This window comes from Nanorana parkeri, unplaced genomic scaffold (genome assembly GCF_000935625.1).
Source record: "Nanorana parkeri isolate BGI_ZX_2015 unplaced genomic scaffold, ASM93562v1 scaffold282, whole genome shotgun sequence".
Lineage (NCBI taxonomy): Eukaryota > Metazoa > Chordata > Amphibia > Anura > Dicroglossidae > Nanorana > Nanorana parkeri.
The window spans coordinates 1057590-1067510 of NW_017306550.1; positions in this window are offsets into that span (position 1 = coordinate 1057590).

Consider the following 9921-nt stretch of genomic DNA (forward strand, 5'->3'; position numbering starts at 1 on the left):
ACGATTAATTCCGTAACAAAGACTAGAGGCCACCACCTGAAACTGGTAGAAAAAAAAATCAAACACAAGGGGCGAAGGGGGTTCTTCTCAGTTCGAGCCGTTAGGGTCTGGAACTCGTTGCCACAAGCAGTGATTTCGGCTAATAGTGTGGAATCGTTCAAGAGCCTTTTGGACGATTTCCTGAGAAACGGCAATATACAGGGGTACAAGTACTCCTAATAACGTGACGACTCAGGGATCTATACACACACACACACACACACACACACACACACACACACGCAATAGGTTGGACTTGATGGACATGTGTCTTTATTCAACCTCAAATACTATGTATTTAAAATGAACAGGCTGCCCTTAACCCAATGCATGTTAACACTCAAAATGCTGCATGTTAACAAGCTTGCGGTAACGCACTGCAACATTCTGAATGGGCCCCAAATCAAAAAGTATTTCTGTGTAATTAATCCCGTTTTTTTCATTGCTTGAAATATGGAGCTGTCGATGGGCAATTAATGGCTACCTCAAAGTGATCTGGTAGCAGAGATGGTTAGTGTGAAGGTTCAGCTGAGATCAATTATATTAAAAGCAGCTCAATCCATCCACTTCCAACGTCTGGAAGGCCATCTATGGGCAACCTGTATCTGTCGGATTGTTGAGGAACGACCCTGATAGCCTCTCATAAGTTTGCATAAAGGTCTTTATTCATCATTGTGCCTCAAACAGGAACTGGACTGTAATGCCTGGAAGCCACCAATCAAATTATAGCATTCACTGGAACAAAACAGAGTTGACGTTTGAGCTTTTAGGTTGAGAATTGCTTGTGGCCTCAAGTGAGGAAGCAAGTTTTATTTCTCTGTAGAAACTAGGGAGGTTTATGGCTTTAAATAAAATATAGTATCCATCTATGTGTAAAGGTGCCCATACACCTTGCGATTATCATACGATAATCGCGGGAAATCCCGCAATCGTACAATAATCGCAAGATGTATGGAAGGCGTGCGACCGTTTCTACTGTACAGTCGCATGGCTTTTGTCTTACGAGCATGTCCGAAAACCGGCTGAAAATCGTACGATTTTCGGCTGGTTTGTGGCGTGCTCGTAAGATAAATGCTGCACAGGCCGGTGTGCGCAAGCGCACACTGCCCATTTAGCATTGCAGTCATCGGAAGCCTGCCCCTCAGCGGGGCAGGCTTGCGATTATCGCAAGTACGTTCTGCTTTTCCAAGATCGTACGTTTTTTTAATTACCTTACAACCATCGCAAGACCAAAGTCTTGCGATGGTTGTAGGTGTATGGGCACCTTAACTCCAAACCAAATAAAGTGACAACATTTCAGGCTGTCTGGTGAATGAAAGCTAATCATCTTACCACTTCAAATCAAGGAAACCTGACAGACCCAGATTCACTGTGTTTTGTGACAAAGTCATTGGTCACACATGTCATCCATTATCTGTAATAAAACAGTCATCTAATAAAAACTTTTTTCCACATTGTTTCAATATTCTAAGCCATGTTGGACCAGTAAATCAAGAAATGTTCTCAGTAAAAGTGGTGAATGATCCTAGTAAAATGACACAGTGATCGGTCCTTATAGAAAGACTGAGGGCTGAAATTTGAGGATTGTGTTTCTCTCATTAACTTCATAAATATACACAAGCCAGGATGTCAATCCTTTAACCCTTTGTTAGGACAGGCAGCGTTCAAATCTACTTTACAAATTATAATGAATAGGGATGCACCGATACCGATACTATCATCGGTATCGGTGCCGATGCCGAGTATTTGGGCGAGTACTCATACTCGTGCCAACAAGGAAAGTAAGGGCTTGTTCACACCAAATGCAGACCAGATCTGCATGTGTTTTTGATGCGTTCCAGGCTGTTTTTAGGAAGAAAATTTTTTTTTATTTTAGTTTAGGATGGGCTTTCAGTGCGTTCCAGGGCATTTGCATGCATTTTTGATGCGTTTGCATGTGTTCCAGAACAGGTAAAATAGGGCTTGCTGCAGTTTTTTTAAAAGCTCTGGAACTGAACGCTGCGGTGTGAACTAGAGCCCAAAATACCATTGGAATACATTGGACGCAGTTTTGATCCGGTCTGTAACTGCTCTGCTCTGCTCCTGGAACGCTCTTGGTGTGAACAAGGCCTAAGACTCTACAGGAAGGGGGACTAAGCTTGAGATGACGATCAGAAGATTGTTTACCACTACTGATCAAAAAGATGTAACGTACCTGGGTGAATTGTCCCACCAACATCTATCCCAAAATGTTGTTATTCAGATAATAGCAATGATAATATTTAGTCATTGGTAAAATAATTTAGAGAATGGCAATACAATATATACTGTACATTGGTTGAGCAACATTATTACATTTCCTTTAAAAAAAAAAGTACTGTTAACATTTATGGAGTAAGCATAAGTAGGCTAAGGATATGAAAACATCTAAATCTATTTGCTAGTGAAAAATGTGACCATTTGTTGGCAGTCACCCCATTTGCAGTGCACTAAAACCAATGTGTTGCTAATGATGACTGTCATCAAGTGGTTTAATCTGCCAAAAACAAAGAGATTTATTTGCCCATGTAGCCCTAGACTTAGGCTGTCTATAAATGTGATCCAACCTTCTTTAGAGCAGCAAATCTTCTGAGCGCTGTAGATTGCTCCATAAATGTGCTAGGTTGGCTCAGCCAATCTAATGAGATTATGTCAATATAGAGGGGATGAGGTCAGTGGCAGAAGCTGCCAGTGTGCCATTAGTCAGGAGGATAAAAACTGTGATCAGGAAAAGTTTTCCAATTTGCGTGATCAATCTTCTTCACAAGAGGCATTTGGTATCTGCCTGGCACCCTAGACATGGAATTGTCACTTCATATGGTTACAAAATGGCCAGATCTAGCAACTATTATCTTATGTCTTTGGGCCACTTGTCATAATGATAATAATGATGTTATACATTATACTCCTGACCCCTGCACTGTATATGCTAGTGTAGCGCTAACCCCCGAAGGAGCCGCTAGAATAACCCGTGTCATCACTAGTTAGCATTAGAACTTTTATTAACATCTTCACACTGTGGAAGGAGGATATAGCGATCCTAGACATCCAGGCTATACAGACATAGACTCCAGACTCACCAACCTCTTTTTAGCATTTCAGTGTAGATCCATTGATAGCACAGTTGAATAGAGAATTGACCAGCAGATGAGCGCAGATCCACAGCAGGAGAGACACCAGATTTGCTCCTGAGGTCCACTATGTTCCGGGCTCCTCCAGCAGCTATCAGCTTCCCTGGTTCTCCTCCTCTGACAACAGCAAAGGCCTCCTCCATACTTGAGGCCTAGTGAAACACTTCCTGCACTCCAGCATCCCCACCCCAGGCCTCAGGCCTACCCTGGGGGGGTGGCTGGACAACACCCCAACCTGGACAAATCCTTGGCTGGAGCCCGAGCTAGAACTGTGCACATGGCAATTCTCTGGAGTATATGAGCACTTACCCAGCATGCAACACTTGTTAAAAGAGACCCAGTGATTGGCTGGTGAACTGCACACACTCACAGTGTTCCTTATTGGATGTCCCACATTACAGTAGAGTCACACTCCACCCAGGTAGGTACAATCAATGCCAGAAAACTTGGAATTAACCAGATAAATGCCACTATAATCCAGCCAGGCTGACTACAGCTCTGGCAACCACTACATTTCTAGTAGCCACCTCACAAAAGGTGATGGGGCTACACTAGGTTTTATGTTATAATCCTGACCCCTGCATATGCTATGTTGAATGTTGTGCTCCTGACCCTTGCACTGCATTCACTATATTGTAAATTATACTTCTGTCCTCTTCACTGTGTACACTATGTTGTTTGTTATACTCCTGACTCTGCACTACATATACTATGTTATACGTGTAGTGCCCCCCTGAACCTCAAAGGGCAGAGAGGGCTGACATTTCACTCTAAGGGGCAGATCATTAGTCAGTGAAGGGATGTGTGATCAAAGTAGTTGGGCGCCAGTCACTTTAAGTGCCATTTCAAATGCTTTATTTCAGATCATCAACTGGGAGAGAGGGTATAGGGCTTAGGACATCCATGGCTAAAGTTTCAGTCTTCCACAGTGCAGAATCAATAGGACAACAGGCTGACACTGGGCAATAGATCAACAGTTGAGCAGGGATAGACATTAAATCTTCCATAGGAGAGACACTAGACTTGCTCCCGATGTCCAAACCAGAACCAGGCACCTCCAGCAGCCATCCAGCTTCCTTGGTTCTCTTCCTCAATCAGTTTCAGACCCCTTCAGGGTCCACATGTGAGGCCTCATCCAGGCTTGAGGCCTAGGCAGCATTTCCATCTTTGAGCATCCCACCCCCAGACTAACCCTGGGAACAAGCTGGAACTGAACACATGGCAAATACCCTGTGTATATATGTACTCCCCCAGCATGCATCACTGGCCATGAAAACCCATAGACACTCAACATGTTCTCTCATTGGCTGCCCCACACTGCAGCAGGGTCACATCATACTCAGGCAGGTACAATCAATGATAGAACACCTGGAATTAATCAGATAATAACCAAATATAATTCAGCCAGATTGATTACAGCACTAGCAATGCTACATTTCTAGTACCGGTAGCCACTCCACAGAAGGTGGTAGGGGCTACATAGGTTATACTCCTGACCTCTGCAGTGTATTATCAATGTTGTACATATTACTCCTGACTCCTGCATTCAATATGTTGTACATTGTATTTGTGACCTCTGCACTACATACGCTATGTTGTACATTATACTCCTGTTACCCACACTTTATACACTATGTTGTACGCATTACTCCTAACCCCTGTACTGTATACCCTGTGTTGTATGTTACAGACATCCCAACATGCAAAACCTTATTTCAGGGAGGTTCCCGTCTCATTTCAGGGAGGTGCCCTTTCTGTTTTTTGTTTTTTTTTTACAGCGGCCGTCGTCAGCATATAAAAGAAATAATAATTATAATAATAATATATATATCTATAAATATATATATATACAGTATATACACACACATAGATATACACACACACACACACACACACACACACACATATATATATATATGTATATATACACATATATATATATATATACATAAATACATACACGCACACATATACACACACACACACACACAGTAAAATAAAATCCATATACCAATAATACAATATTATTATATATTTATTTATATATACATCAGATTTGTGAATTGATGTTCAAGTATCTGTCAGTGTAAAGGTCACAATTTATTAGACAGCCCAAGACCTTTTTAAAAAAAAGCTGAGGAGTAAAGTCCCTGATACACAGTTGACTAGTTGCTATGGGCAGCAAATGAAATAAATGTTCTCTATAACTAGACAACCAGGACATATAATTGATTCTATATTATCCACAAAGGGTTAACAGCACTCTCTCAACCCTGCAGCAGTGCCTGTACCTGCTCTCAATAGTAGTCTATGTCCGCCCTCTCTGTGCAGCAAGTAGCTTCTTCCTTCTGAGAGCCAAGCCTCGTTCTGAGGCTACTCTAGAGATCACATGACCTTCCTCCAGGAGGCAAGCCTCGTTCTGAAACTTTACCCACTGATATCTTACCGGAAAGGTTTACTCAGAGTAAACATTTCAGGGAGAAAATGCCTCTCTCGCGGACGTCAGGGAGCCGCTATATAATAGAGGGAGACTCCCTGAACATCAGGTAGACTTGAGATCCCTGATGTTATAGTCCTGATCCCTTCACTGAATTTACTATGTTGAACATTACACATCTGGCCCCTGCACTGTGTGTGCTACGTTGTACACTATACTCCTTACCCCTGCACTGTATACGCATTGTTGTAAATTATATGCCTGACCCCGTGCATTGCAGTCACTGTTTTACACTGTAGATGCTATGCTGTAAACGGGGCCATCTTTAATATTGATTGGACCCTGGGCAAACATTTTTTGGGTGCCCCTTCACCCCTACCCGCCATGCCCTGCCCCCACCATGAAAGCTTGCGCAATGTCCTCCTCCTGCAGAGCAGATAGGAGGAGACATCAGAGGGAGACGTGACCCCGCATGAGACATCATTTGGTCACGCTACGCTGTGTACAGCAGGGGCGGAGCAACACTATACTATGCCGATTGCATAGTAAACATAACGGTGCCACATGTGTTTATTTTGCAGGCTCAAGGGGCAGCTGCTTTGTGCTTTGGGTCGCACAACCATGACTGGGCCCAGGGCAAGTGCCCCTTTTGTCTCACGGTAAAGACGCCCCTGGCTGTACATTATACTCCTGACCCTTGCATTGTATACACTATGTTGTATGTTATACTGTTGATTCTGTGTACTGCATTCATTATGTTTTATACAGTATATGCTATGTTGTACACTATACTCCTGACCCCTGCACTGTACACATTATGTTCTACTTTATATATTCTTTATCCTGTGTACTGCATTGGCTATGTTGTACATTATACTCCTGACCCCTACACTTCATTCACTATTTTTATTCTGTATAAGCTATGTTGTACATTATGCTCCTGACCCCTGCACTGTATACACTATCTTGTATGTTTTACCCTTGACCCTGTGTACGGCTTTCATTATGTTTTATTTTGTAAATGCTATGTTGTACATTATACTCCTGACCCCTGCACTGTATACACTGTTGTACATTATACTCTTGATCCTGTTTTTTATACTCCTGACCCCTACACTTCATTCACTATTTTTTATACTGTATACACTATGTTGTACTTTATACTCCTGAACTCTATACTGTATACATTATGCTATATGTTATACTCCTGACCTCTGCACTACATACACTATGACTGTTTTACACTGTACACGCTATGTTGTACATTATGCTCCTGACCCCTGCAGTGTATATGCGATGTTGTACACTATATTAAGCTGGAGTCTCAACTAGTTTTATTACACAGTATTTTATCTACATACCAAAAACCTTCAACCTATCAGTGGCCACAACAGGTGTTCCAGTGATCTGCATAATGGTCAGTGTCAAATGAAATTTCCTAAATATTTAATGCCAAATATGTTTCCAGCATAATTACATTTCTAGCACCCATTGGTCCTCTGAGACAGTACTGCAGGTGAAAAGCAAGGACAATCTGACTCAGCAAAAAAGGAAATGATTTTATTGATTGGGCACTTGGGGGAACACAACATAGAATTTGAATTTTTCCTTTAGTGAATATAGCACCTCTTTGTCTTCACAACATTTTCCTCTTTGCATGAAGAAAGAAAAATACAGAGCACAGTCTTCATGAGTTATTAGATGCTGCCATCTGTTGGCTACAGCTGGTATAAAAACAATTCTGATCCAAACTCCACTCTATCTCAACTTTATTGTACCTTTGTACCCAGGTGTAAAAACACCTAGAGGCCCCAATCACACCAGGGCGGATGCATTTTAGCGAGGTTTCCTCACAAATTTTAAAGGGCGGTTTTGGGCATTCTCATTTGCATTTCAGCGCTGACACGCAATTAAAAACACGCTGATGAGCGCATTTCCATTCAAATCTGTATGGAATCCGCGCTGGTCAGTACAGAAAAAAAGGCTCAGGGAGTATTTCGGGCGGCAGGCAGTTTGGATCGCCCGGAGTCGTGTGAGCGCATGAACGGTCCCCATATGAATTTATTGGATTGTTCATGTCCGGGGTTCAGTGCGGACAAATCTGCGCGATCGGACCGCCCTGGTGTGAATGGGGCCTAAAGCAGTTAACATTTAAGCAAACCTGTTGCTTTGTCCTTCAATATATAAATATATACAGAAATATAGTTACATAGTTAGTCAGGTTGAAAAAAGACACAGGTCCATCAAGTTCAATCTATAGAGATAAGAAAGAAAAAAAAACTAAAACAGAACGCTATGCCCACAGTTACCCACTATTGATCCAGAGGAAGGCAAAAACCCCTATAAAGCATGGTTTACTTTGCTCCAACAAGGGAGAAAAAATCCTTCCTGATCCCATAAGGCAATCGGATATTCCCTGGGTCAACAATCACTGATGCTTAATATACCTATAAGAACTCAATATCCAGTAATATTCTCTGCATTTAGGAATACATCCAGATGTTTTTTTTTGTTTTTTTTTGTTTTTTTTAGCATTAACGTTTATTGGTAAAGAATAAAAGATATGCATTAACAGAAACAATACCTTGGTGACAATAGAATAAATGACATTCAAAATCAACAACATACTGTATTATAGTTCTGTAAACTCAATAACATATCAAGCATCAAATACAGTATGTCTCGAACAAGGAATAAGTGACATCATATTCCTTGTGATTAGATTATATAACAATATACTGTGAGAAGTAAAGTGGAAGAAAATAAGTAAGAAGTGCATAACATACTACAACAGCTTCAAAATGAAAAAGCTGAAAACATAAAGTAAAAGAGAGTGAATTAGATCAGATGACACTGTAATTCACAAAAACAATTAACCAGATCAAAAAAAAAATGAGAATCATATCATTTAGGTTCTCGCAAGTAGTTATAGAATTGCTATGACAAGTGGGGTAAGTGGGGTAAGTAAAAGGTCTAGAGTAAGGGAGTGGTTAGAATTCAAAAATATATGCAGAAGCAGGTATCTACTGGAGAATGATGGGTCAAAGACGTGAGTAATATATTATTTTGGGGACATGTAATGAGGTACTAGATACAACTACTACCCCCTCAAGTTAGTGAGAGTTAGTCCTCTGATAAAATTTTACAAATGTACCAGTAATTCTATAATGTATAGCCGGTAGTAGACAAGAGAAACAAATTCAAATCCCGCCTGTGGTGAGTGGATGTATCATTGTGAATGAAAGCATGCCAATCAGGTAAGCTTGTCCAAGGAACAGTGGTACCGGACCTTGCATCTAATATATCCATCAGGAGGGCTAAAAGTTGCCAGTCAGCCCCTGATATCCATGGATAAAAATTGAAACAGGTACATTTTCAAATCTGCAATTTGGGGAGAGTCTTTCAAAATCCATTTTTGTCAAATACATTTTTTAGCTCCTAGTAAGCAAAGATGTTCCCAGCGCTGTAGAGATGATTGCTGTGCCATGGATAGAGGCATTGAATCATGAAATAAACATAATAATGGGTGAGCATCACGTGCTATGTCAGTGATGGATTGCATATAGGATAAAGTGAGGGTCCAAAACGATTGAATGGCGGGGCAGGTCCAGAAAAGGTGAGAGATATCCGGCAAGTGTGCCTCACATTTGGGGCAAGCAGTGAGCCATTGGTCTTGCATGCGCTTGGGTATAATATTGAACGCATGATAGGATCTATGTATTAATTTAAACAGAATCTCCCTCCATTGCTCACAAGGGGTAACTTTACGAATACGATGCCAACCTTTTGTAAGTTTATCCAAAACAACATCCGGGGGGAGTTGGAGAAAGGAGGCCCATTTCTGTATATGCGTGTGGGGTAGGAGATGGATGTTGATGTACTGTATCATATTCCCGAAGGACACTACATATAGCTGATAGTGAGAGTTTGATGGGCGAGGGTTGAAACAATCTGATGGGCAGGTTGGGACCAGTGGATACAGTGCTAGCAGGAAGATTGTGGCGGACAAAATTACTAATCTGATAGTATGCGAGTAAATGAGTGGGGGGAAACCCATATTTTTGTTGAAGTATATTAAAAGAGAGACATGTACCCTGAGGCGATAAAATATGTTGGAGGAGCGTTAAGCCTTTACCTTTCCATAGGGAGAATATTTTAGAGGAGGCACCTTGTGGAAATCCCGGGGTCGAGGTCAACGGCATAAGTGGGGATACAGACCCCTGTAGTCCAAAAAGCTTACGACACTCTCTCCAGGTGATTAGTGTGTCTTTAAAAAGAATATTATGTTTAATGTTG